This window comes from Nuphar pumila, chromosome 10, assembly GCF_984573655.1.
Source record: "Nuphar pumila chromosome 10, dmNupPumi1.hap1.1, whole genome shotgun sequence".
Classification (NCBI taxonomy): Eukaryota; Viridiplantae; Streptophyta; class Magnoliopsida; order Nymphaeales; family Nymphaeaceae; genus Nuphar; species Nuphar pumila.
Window position 1 is genome coordinate 12,031,337 of NC_143258.1, and position 8,786 is coordinate 12,040,122.

At 36.4% G+C, this 8,786-nt stretch overlaps 1 pseudogene; it reads left to right on the top strand.

The window, feature by feature from the left end:
- The first annotated feature begins 1,982 nt into the window (after window positions 1–1,982).
- LOC149823490 (calcium-transporting ATPase 3, endoplasmic reticulum-type pseudogene) lies at window positions 1,983–4,061 on the top strand (annotated as a pseudogene).
- The last annotated feature ends 4,725 nt before the right edge of the window (window positions 4,062–8,786 follow it).

The window sequence follows — 8,786 nt, forward strand, 5'->3', positions numbered from 1 at the left end:
TATTTTAGCAAGATTAGCGTAGATCTGAGCAAATAATTATTTTATGATGATATAAACATGATTAGAGCATCAACAAGTCATGATTGTATGGATCTTTACCTTGAATCTTGCTCTTTCTTAATGGATCTTACATGATTTTGGATCTTGGTCTTCCTCCCTCATTTTTTATCTCGACCAGTTTCATAAAAAAAATGATAACTCATTGAAAACGAAGTCAATAAATTAAACTAAAACTACTAGAGTGTTTTACACATCCAGGGCTTGAATTTAGACTCTTGAATCGCTTTGTTTGGAGCAGTATTGAGGCCAAAACATCCTTCACAATAGAGCACTGATTTTTTGTCATATCTGCAGGACTATTCTGACTCACGATTTTAAATACCCAATAAAACCTGATCAAAATAAATTAGGAAAAAATTAAGAAAAAGGTAATAAGTATAAGAAGATCCTGTAAAAAGGGTTTTGTAAAAAGCTTTTTTTATAAGCCTGAAGAAATTCTCTAAACCGAGATAAATTTCTACAAATGACAGGATCTGGTTTATATTTTTCCTGAACAGGGTTTAGTCTAGGAATTTTCGTGATTTTTGTACAATGAATCTTTAGGTTCTGTTTCTTGGACTGTTTTCATCGATAAAATTGAGAAAGTGTAATTCGGTATCTGAATTTTTTGCTGATTTTTCCAAAAATTGGTTAACAAGGACCCAAATTTATACATGATGCCATATATGATTGCTTGAATGTATTTTACATTATGCAGCATAGTTATAGATGTTATCTTGAAATTTGAGCTGATTGTGAACACCCCAAATTTTTCAAAAAATTAAAAAATACCCTTTTTGTCCGTGGCCCCCATCTTCTGAAAAAATCGGGTCAACTTCTGATCAATTTCCATTCATTTCTCGGATTCACTGGTTGGAGATCCGAAATCCAAATTCAAATTTCATATATGACCCAATCTCGGATCCAAATCTGATATCCGAATCCAATTCTGAACTCGGATCTTCTATTTTTCAAAAAAATAAAAAACAAAAAATTAATTATATGTATTTTCTTAAATATTTTATCTGGATCCAATCTCAATTCAAGATCCAAACTCGATATTTTCTTAAAATCTCGTATCCAGACCCGTTTTGAAACCCAATTTCTGAAATTAACCATGTATTTTTCCAAAAACTTCATTTCTGAAAATCTTTAAATTTTAAAATGAATATTTTATAAAAACATTTCAAAAACCTCGTTCGGATACCATCTTTCAAAAATCCTCGTATTTCCCTCATATATTTTCAGGTTTTCCCTTATATAAAAAGAAAAAGAAATTCGAAAATTAGCCTAAACCTCTTTTCTGAAAAAACTTTACAAGTAGAACCATCATTTTGAAAAACCTCCTTTCAAAAGCCATATTTCTGAATTTTTTTGAAATATGAGGGACCCGATTTGTAAAACCCCCCAACGGCCTTCTGTTATAAGAAGAGCTACAGAGGGTCGATGGTTTTCATCCACTTTTCACCTCTCCCTCTTCTGTGCATGATCGCCTTTACCCCTCCACCTCCGATCAAGGCATCCAGCCTCTTCTTCCTCTCGATCCCCTTTTCTTCTTCTTCCCCTTCTTCCTCCTCTTTCCCATATTTCCTCCTGGTCGACTGAAGGAGTCTGATTCATCTTCAACCTCCAAAAAAAGCACCACCACCCGATCGATCAAACTGTGAGTAAATATCCCTACTCTTTCCTTTTTTCTCACTTATTTTTCTTTTCTTATCACGCCTTCTCCTCTTTCCTTTTGGTTTTGTCAATCTCTGAGATATCCCCCATTATTTAGCAGTAAGCCTCATATGTAGTACCGATCTGCATATAGTAGTACTGGTCTATATCTAGCGATATCAATGGAATACATCGATTCCAACATTCTTTTTTTCTCCCCTTTTGCTAATTATTTATGAATCTCTCTAATTTTCGCAAGTTTTTTTTTTAATACCTGCTTACATTTGATCTTTTGTTTTCATTTTAATTGTCTGTTACATGTAATTTCTTATTTGTATTTTTGATCTCTTATGTTCATTCTAACTTCCGATTCACATTTGATTTCATGTTTTATTTCATATATTGCATCGTATATGATTAACCAGCATTAGTTTCTCTGCATTCCCCATCTATGCATCTCCTACTGAGGCATTGGATGGGTCTCCAACCATAAGAGCATGATTGACAGAAGAGAAATTCATAACCCAGGTGCATTTTGCAAAAATTCCTAAGCAATGAAGAAAGGTAAGTCATCCAAATTTCATTATCAATTTACTCTTCATTTGAATAACCATTTTTTTCCTGCATCACCTAAATAATAAAGAGGCATCCGATCTAATCCAGTATTAGATCGGATCTACCCTACAACAATCTTTCATTTCACTTCATATTAGTTGTGGCTGGATCAATGCATTTTGTTGGATCCAACACTGCAATGGGAAGTATTCGTGATGCAATGCTAAGATCGGAAGAGGTGACCCCTTTAAAGAAAAAGCTTGATGAATTTAGGACTTTTTTTTAGCAAAGGAATCTGTGTGCTTGTATGGCTTGTAAACATTGGACGCTTTCATGATCCTGCTCATGGTGGCGCTCTTGCTGTTGCAGCAATTTCTGAAAGGCTTTCGGCGTGCTTGGCTCTTGGCACAAAACGTATGGCTCGATTAAATGCAAATTGTGAGATCTTTGCCATCTGTTGAGACATTAGGTTGTACAATTGTAATTTGCAGTGACAAAACTGGTACTCTTACAACAAACATGATGGTTGTATCAAGGGTGTGTGTAGTTGAGTCTGTCAGGGTCCTGTTTCCTTGGAGTACACGGTCATAGGAACTACATATGCCCCAGATGGTGTGATTATGGATTCAGGACTGCAGCTTGAATTTCCTGTTCAGTTTCCCTGCCTTCTTCACATTGCTATGTGGTCAGCACTTTGCAATGACTCTATATTGCAATACAATCCTGAAAAAGGGACTTATGAAAAGATTGGAGAGTCAACAAAAGTTTCACTACGTGTCCTAGCAGAAAAGGTTGGTCTGTCAGGTTTTGATTCTATGCCTTGAGCTCTGAATATGCTGAGCAAACATGAACGTGCTTCTTATTGTAATCGATATTGGGAACACCAATTTAAAAAGGTCTCTATTTTGGAATTTTCTCGTGATCGCAAAATGATGAGTGTTCTTTGTACTCGGAAGCAGCAGGAGGTTATGTTTTCAAAAGGTGCTCCAGAAAGCATAGTTGCTCTATGTACAAACATTTTATGTAACAATGATGGCTCTGCTGTATCCCTTGCTGCAGATATAAAAGAAGAGTTGGAAGCAAGATTTCACAGCCTTGCCGGTAAAGAGTCATTAAGATGCTTGGCTCTTGCGTTGAAGAGAATGCCTCCAGGCCATCATATTTTATCTTTTGACGATGAGGAAAATTTAACATTTATTGGATTGGTTGGAATGCTGGACCCACCAAGGGAGAAAGTACGGAATGCTATTATGACATGTATGTCTGCTGGGATAAGTGTGATAGTTGTCACCGGTGATAAAAAATCTACTGGAGAATCTCTATGCCACTGAATTGGGGCTTTTGATCACCTGTTTGATTTTGTTGGATGTTCTTACACTGCTTCTGAATTTGAGGAACTTCCTCCTATTCAGAAAGCATTGGCTTTGCATCGTATTGTGCTCTTTATCAGGGTTGAGCCTTCACACAAACGCATGCTGGTTGAATCACAGCAGCATCAAAATGAAGTGTTTGCAATGACTGGCGATGGTGCCAATGATGTCCCTGCATTGAAGAAGGCAGATATAGGAATTGTAATGGGATCAGGAACTTCTGTTGCAAAGAGTGCTGCAGATATGGTGTTGGCTGATGACAACTTTGCATCTATTGTTGCTACTGCTGCACTTTCATACCCAACACCTGCATATTATCCTCTGCTATTATGCAATCTCAACTCCACCTACACCTACAATATCCCCTACACTCTCCACTACACTTTCATCCTTCACAACCGAACACAGTATGTTTTTCCTGCTCTTGCCACAGCATAACCTTCCACTTCACTACCAGCGTGTTCACTACACAACACTTAACTGCGTTCCATCTCACAGCATAGCATCCACCACACTTATCACTCACTATGCTCCCTCAGCTACACCTGCACATTCAGCATTGGCTGCCTTCACCTACATACACCAGCACCTCTTGCATATCCACAGCAACATATCCTACAGCAGCAATACTGTGTCCACTTGCTTGCTGTATAGTAGTACTCACCCTGTTGCCACACCCATTCCACCTAACCACCTGCTGCAACCTCTCATTTCGCAACATTTCACATTTTTGCATATTAACAAGGCATTAGCATTTGTATTAATCATTCAGCACATCCCCTGCTGTGAACTTCCTGTGCATACACACCCCATTCACTATCTTATCACCCATCCACCTTCCTTCACTGACAGCACACCATTTCTCTGCATGTGTCACAACACTTGCATGCTTTCATTACATCATCACCCACTTACCTCCATGCCACAGATTCTTCCACAACAAAATCGTTATATGCACGGCACTCTATGTCACATGGGTGCGGGTGAGACACGGGTGCGGCACAATTTTAAAATTTTTGGACACGGGGACTCGGCAAAAAATATATATATATATATATAATTTTATTTTTAAAATGCCACAGCACAGTCTATGTGTCTGTGCACAGTCACAGACTGTGGAACTGTGACTGTGCATAGTTAGTCTGTGCTGCAGCACAGTCACAGTCTGTGACTGCAGCACTGTGCCTCTTTTTATATATATATATATATTTAAATAAAAATATAAAAAATGGTTTTTTAGGGACATTTTTGGACTCGGTCAAAGTTGACCGAGTCCAAAATGTAGACGGACTCGGCCTCGACTCTTTGACCGAGTCTGACTCGGCGTTGACCGAGTCCAAGCCGAGTCTGAAGCCTCACCCGTGTCCGCACCCGTGTCGGGGGCGTGTCGACTCGGGTGCGGCGCCTCCCTAGCCGAGTCCGTGTGACATAGACGACACTCCATCTTCATTCTTGCATTTCACTATCCCTATTGTACATACACTAGCACAACACCTGTGCACTATGCATTTGCAGGTCGGTAGCTGCATTTCAATTTGCTTGGTTCAGTATAAATCTCAAGTGCCCTGCACTAATTCTCTGCACTTTCACACACTCACCTGTGTATAGCTTCAGCATCCAGCAATACTCACTTCATTGCCCAGCATTTGCCTGCTACACAGTGATTACACTTGTTGCACCTCATCTCCACTCACAGCTTCATCATCTCCATGCCACTGTAGCATATACATCATCTTCCCACTTCCTACGCTAGTTGCACTTGCATCTTCTCCTACACACAGCAGTTGAACACCTCTGTCAACTGCATCCTTCCCCTAACTCTATCCACAGCATTACATGAGTCTTCTTTCAGTCGATGCCCTAAATGTTTGTTTCCCATCACTTTGTTGCATAGTTAGGCATGCATTTCGTGCAATTGGCATACTGTCTAATGCATTTTACTCCCAATGTTGCAAGTATACATGCATTCTCTCATTAACATAGGCATTATACTTAGGTGCATATATACATGCATTTTTCCATTTTAGCATCAGTATAGCATTTTGCACACACATTCTACATTAGGATAGATATAGTCATATGCATTTTTATTCTCTTCTACATCCTGTATTTTGCATTATGCTAACTCTGTTTTGCAGGAAGGATGTAGAAATGTTAAATTCTTTTTTAGACTAGGGATTTTATCATTTCAATTTCAATTTCAATTTAAAGATTGTAATAAGTTGATATTAATAAGAATTTTATATTTTCAGCTTAGAATAGAATGTATGAGCATATAGATCTCATAGTTGCCTGTGATATCTCATTTTATTTTCACTTTTATTTCAAAGATTTACAATGGTAAAACACGAATGACACGTGCACCTTTCTAATAAAAGGTAAATGATTCACATTTATAGCCATAGTCAAAATGTGAACAATACTTAGAATTTTTATCTTTTATGGAATAACACTTGATTTTCATCATATTTTTCTGAAATATTTTTTTTTCCTTTATCAAGATTTAATATGTGAATTAACTTAAGATATATTTGTGGCCATAGTCATGGATATATCGAAAGTTAATTTCATTTTAAATCCTATAAAGGCACCAAAATTTATTTTATTCTTTATTAGAATTTAAATATATATTACATTATAATATGTTTGTGACCATAGTCATGAATGTATCATGATTTAATCTTATTTCAATTCTATTAAAAAATAAAATATGCTTTTAAATTTCAATCTTTAAATTCTTTCAAAATCATTCATCATTTAAGGTAGAATTGCATTCTTTTCAAATCATTTCTCAAATCATTTTCCCAATTCCAAGTGATTTCTGAGATAATCTTTCAAATTTCTAAATTCAAAATCATTTTCAACTTCCATTTGTAAATTCAGATTTATCCTTTTAATCTCAAATTCCATCTTATTTCAAATTCAATCCAATTTTCAAATTCCCTTCTGATTTTAAATTTCAAGTTTGAATTCAAATTCTATTCTCAGTCAAATTTTAATCTTGATTCCAAAGTCTAAATTCAATTTCCAAATGCATTTTTTAAAATCAAATTTCAAAGTTCAATTCAACTTTGAAATTTCATTCTGATTTCAAATTCTATTTTTAATTCCAATTTCATTTCAAAGTTCAAAATCTCAAATTCACTTCAAATTCTAAATTTAGATTCAAATTTCCAAATCAAAATCAACTTTTTGAACCATTTCTTCAAAGATATTTTCTAAATTATTTCAAAATCACTTGAGAAAATCCAAGATTTCTGAAGCATTTCTCAAAAAGCATACATCCTTGCATCTTCATGGCACAAGCATGACTCAATGTGCATTTAGAAATTTTAGAATAGTCACTTAGACAAATTTAGGCAAAGCAAAAGGCATTAATTCGATCATTGGTTCAATTATCCTTGGTAAAGGTGCCAGGAACGGTTGAACCTCGCACCGACGAGCGAATCCCATCTCTTCATATTTTCCCGTAAAACTTTCAAAAATAGAGGCGAGTAATTTCAAAATCTTTTTCAAATAAAGGTCAAGTGAGACCTTGCAAAAGAGTTTCTTTTCTTTCTTTTTTTCTTTCTCTTCTCTCTTCTTTCTCTTTTTTTCCCCTTCAAAAAGGGAAAAAGGGCTAGAAAGGGAAAAGAAAGGAAATGAAGGAAAATAAAAAATTTTGCAACGATCACACTGATATGCAAGCAAACTGAATGTATTCCATGTTACCCATGTTTTATAACCATTGATGAGCATTGAATATTATAAGGCATGATCAGTGTAAAGTGAATTGTTATACATGTTGTATGTTTAAGCATGATCATGAATTGCCTATAGTTGCAACATTTATTTATGATAATGACGTGTGATATGAGCATATGTGTGGGGCTCAGTATGAGAGCTAGGGTTCGGTAGAACCTATGGGTTCCTGTGGTGCACCAGAGACAAAAAAGATATTCATACACATAATCACATATTTGCCTAGTGAAGGTCGGGCTCACAGTGTAAACTATGAGATCTGGATAGGTAAAAAACAGACTTGCTTATGAAATCTCTAGTAGAGAGATTGGGCTGGTGAGTTCGGGTGTGTGTGCGGTGAGCACATGTAATTTATTTTATGAGCCTAATCATTAAATAACACCCATGACCCATTCAGAACAGGTCCTTTAGATTGGGGCCCACTTTAAAGAAAGTGGGGGCACACACGATCGGGTGACCGTTGTTTTGTTTTGGAAAGTGGTGGCATCTCCTGATCCCCTGTCTCCGATCGTAGGGGCCCGAACTACCATGTGTCCTAGGTGGTAGGTCCAATCAATTTTGCGCTGGACCAGTGGAAGTTCTCTCGATTACGGACCACTCCAGTGGGACCTCAAGATGAGGTTGCAGGTTCTTTCTGTTCAATGAGGTTAATAAAATGCATGGCATAGTATACCCCTCATTGGATTAGATGAATCGAAGTTAGGAACCCAAGAGTGTACCTTCAGGCATGAGAAAAAGTGGTATACAAGAAATCAAAATAAAATCATTATAATATTCAGTTTATGGATAAATTGTTGTTTAATTGACATGAAGCATTGTAGCATGTTCATTTCTGAAATATGAATGCAAGCATTATTAGTTGTGTAGTTATAAATTATGTTTAATTCTGATATTATGATATTGCATGATTTAGATGATATCTAAAAATATGTCAATTTCTATTCATGTGATTTGAATACTTGTGTTCACGTGTATTGGTGATTATCTACTGAGGTTGTAGACTTATGCCTCTATTTTTAATATTTCAGGTAATGAATAGGCTGATGGGTGATGATCGTTGACTCGGGGTGGCGTTAAGAGGGTCACAGTTCTTTACGGCTTTGAGGAGACTTAATATTTTGACATTTATTTACTTGATTAAGTCCTGTCAACTCTAATAAAGTTTGAGACCAGTATTTGATTTATTAAATGCATGATTTGATTTAATTATTCTAGTTTCATACAGGTGTGTGGTGTTTGTAACCCTTTCAAGGCTTGAACCGTGTTTAAAAAGAGTTTTCGCTGTGTTTCTTGAAAAGTAATAATTTAAGAATTTTGCCATTTGGATGCTTTAATTTTGAACTTGGTTCTACGGAGCTATTAAACAATGGTGTATGCGCAGACTGACACCTAGAGCTAAATTCGGTTAAGGCAAGGCCAATG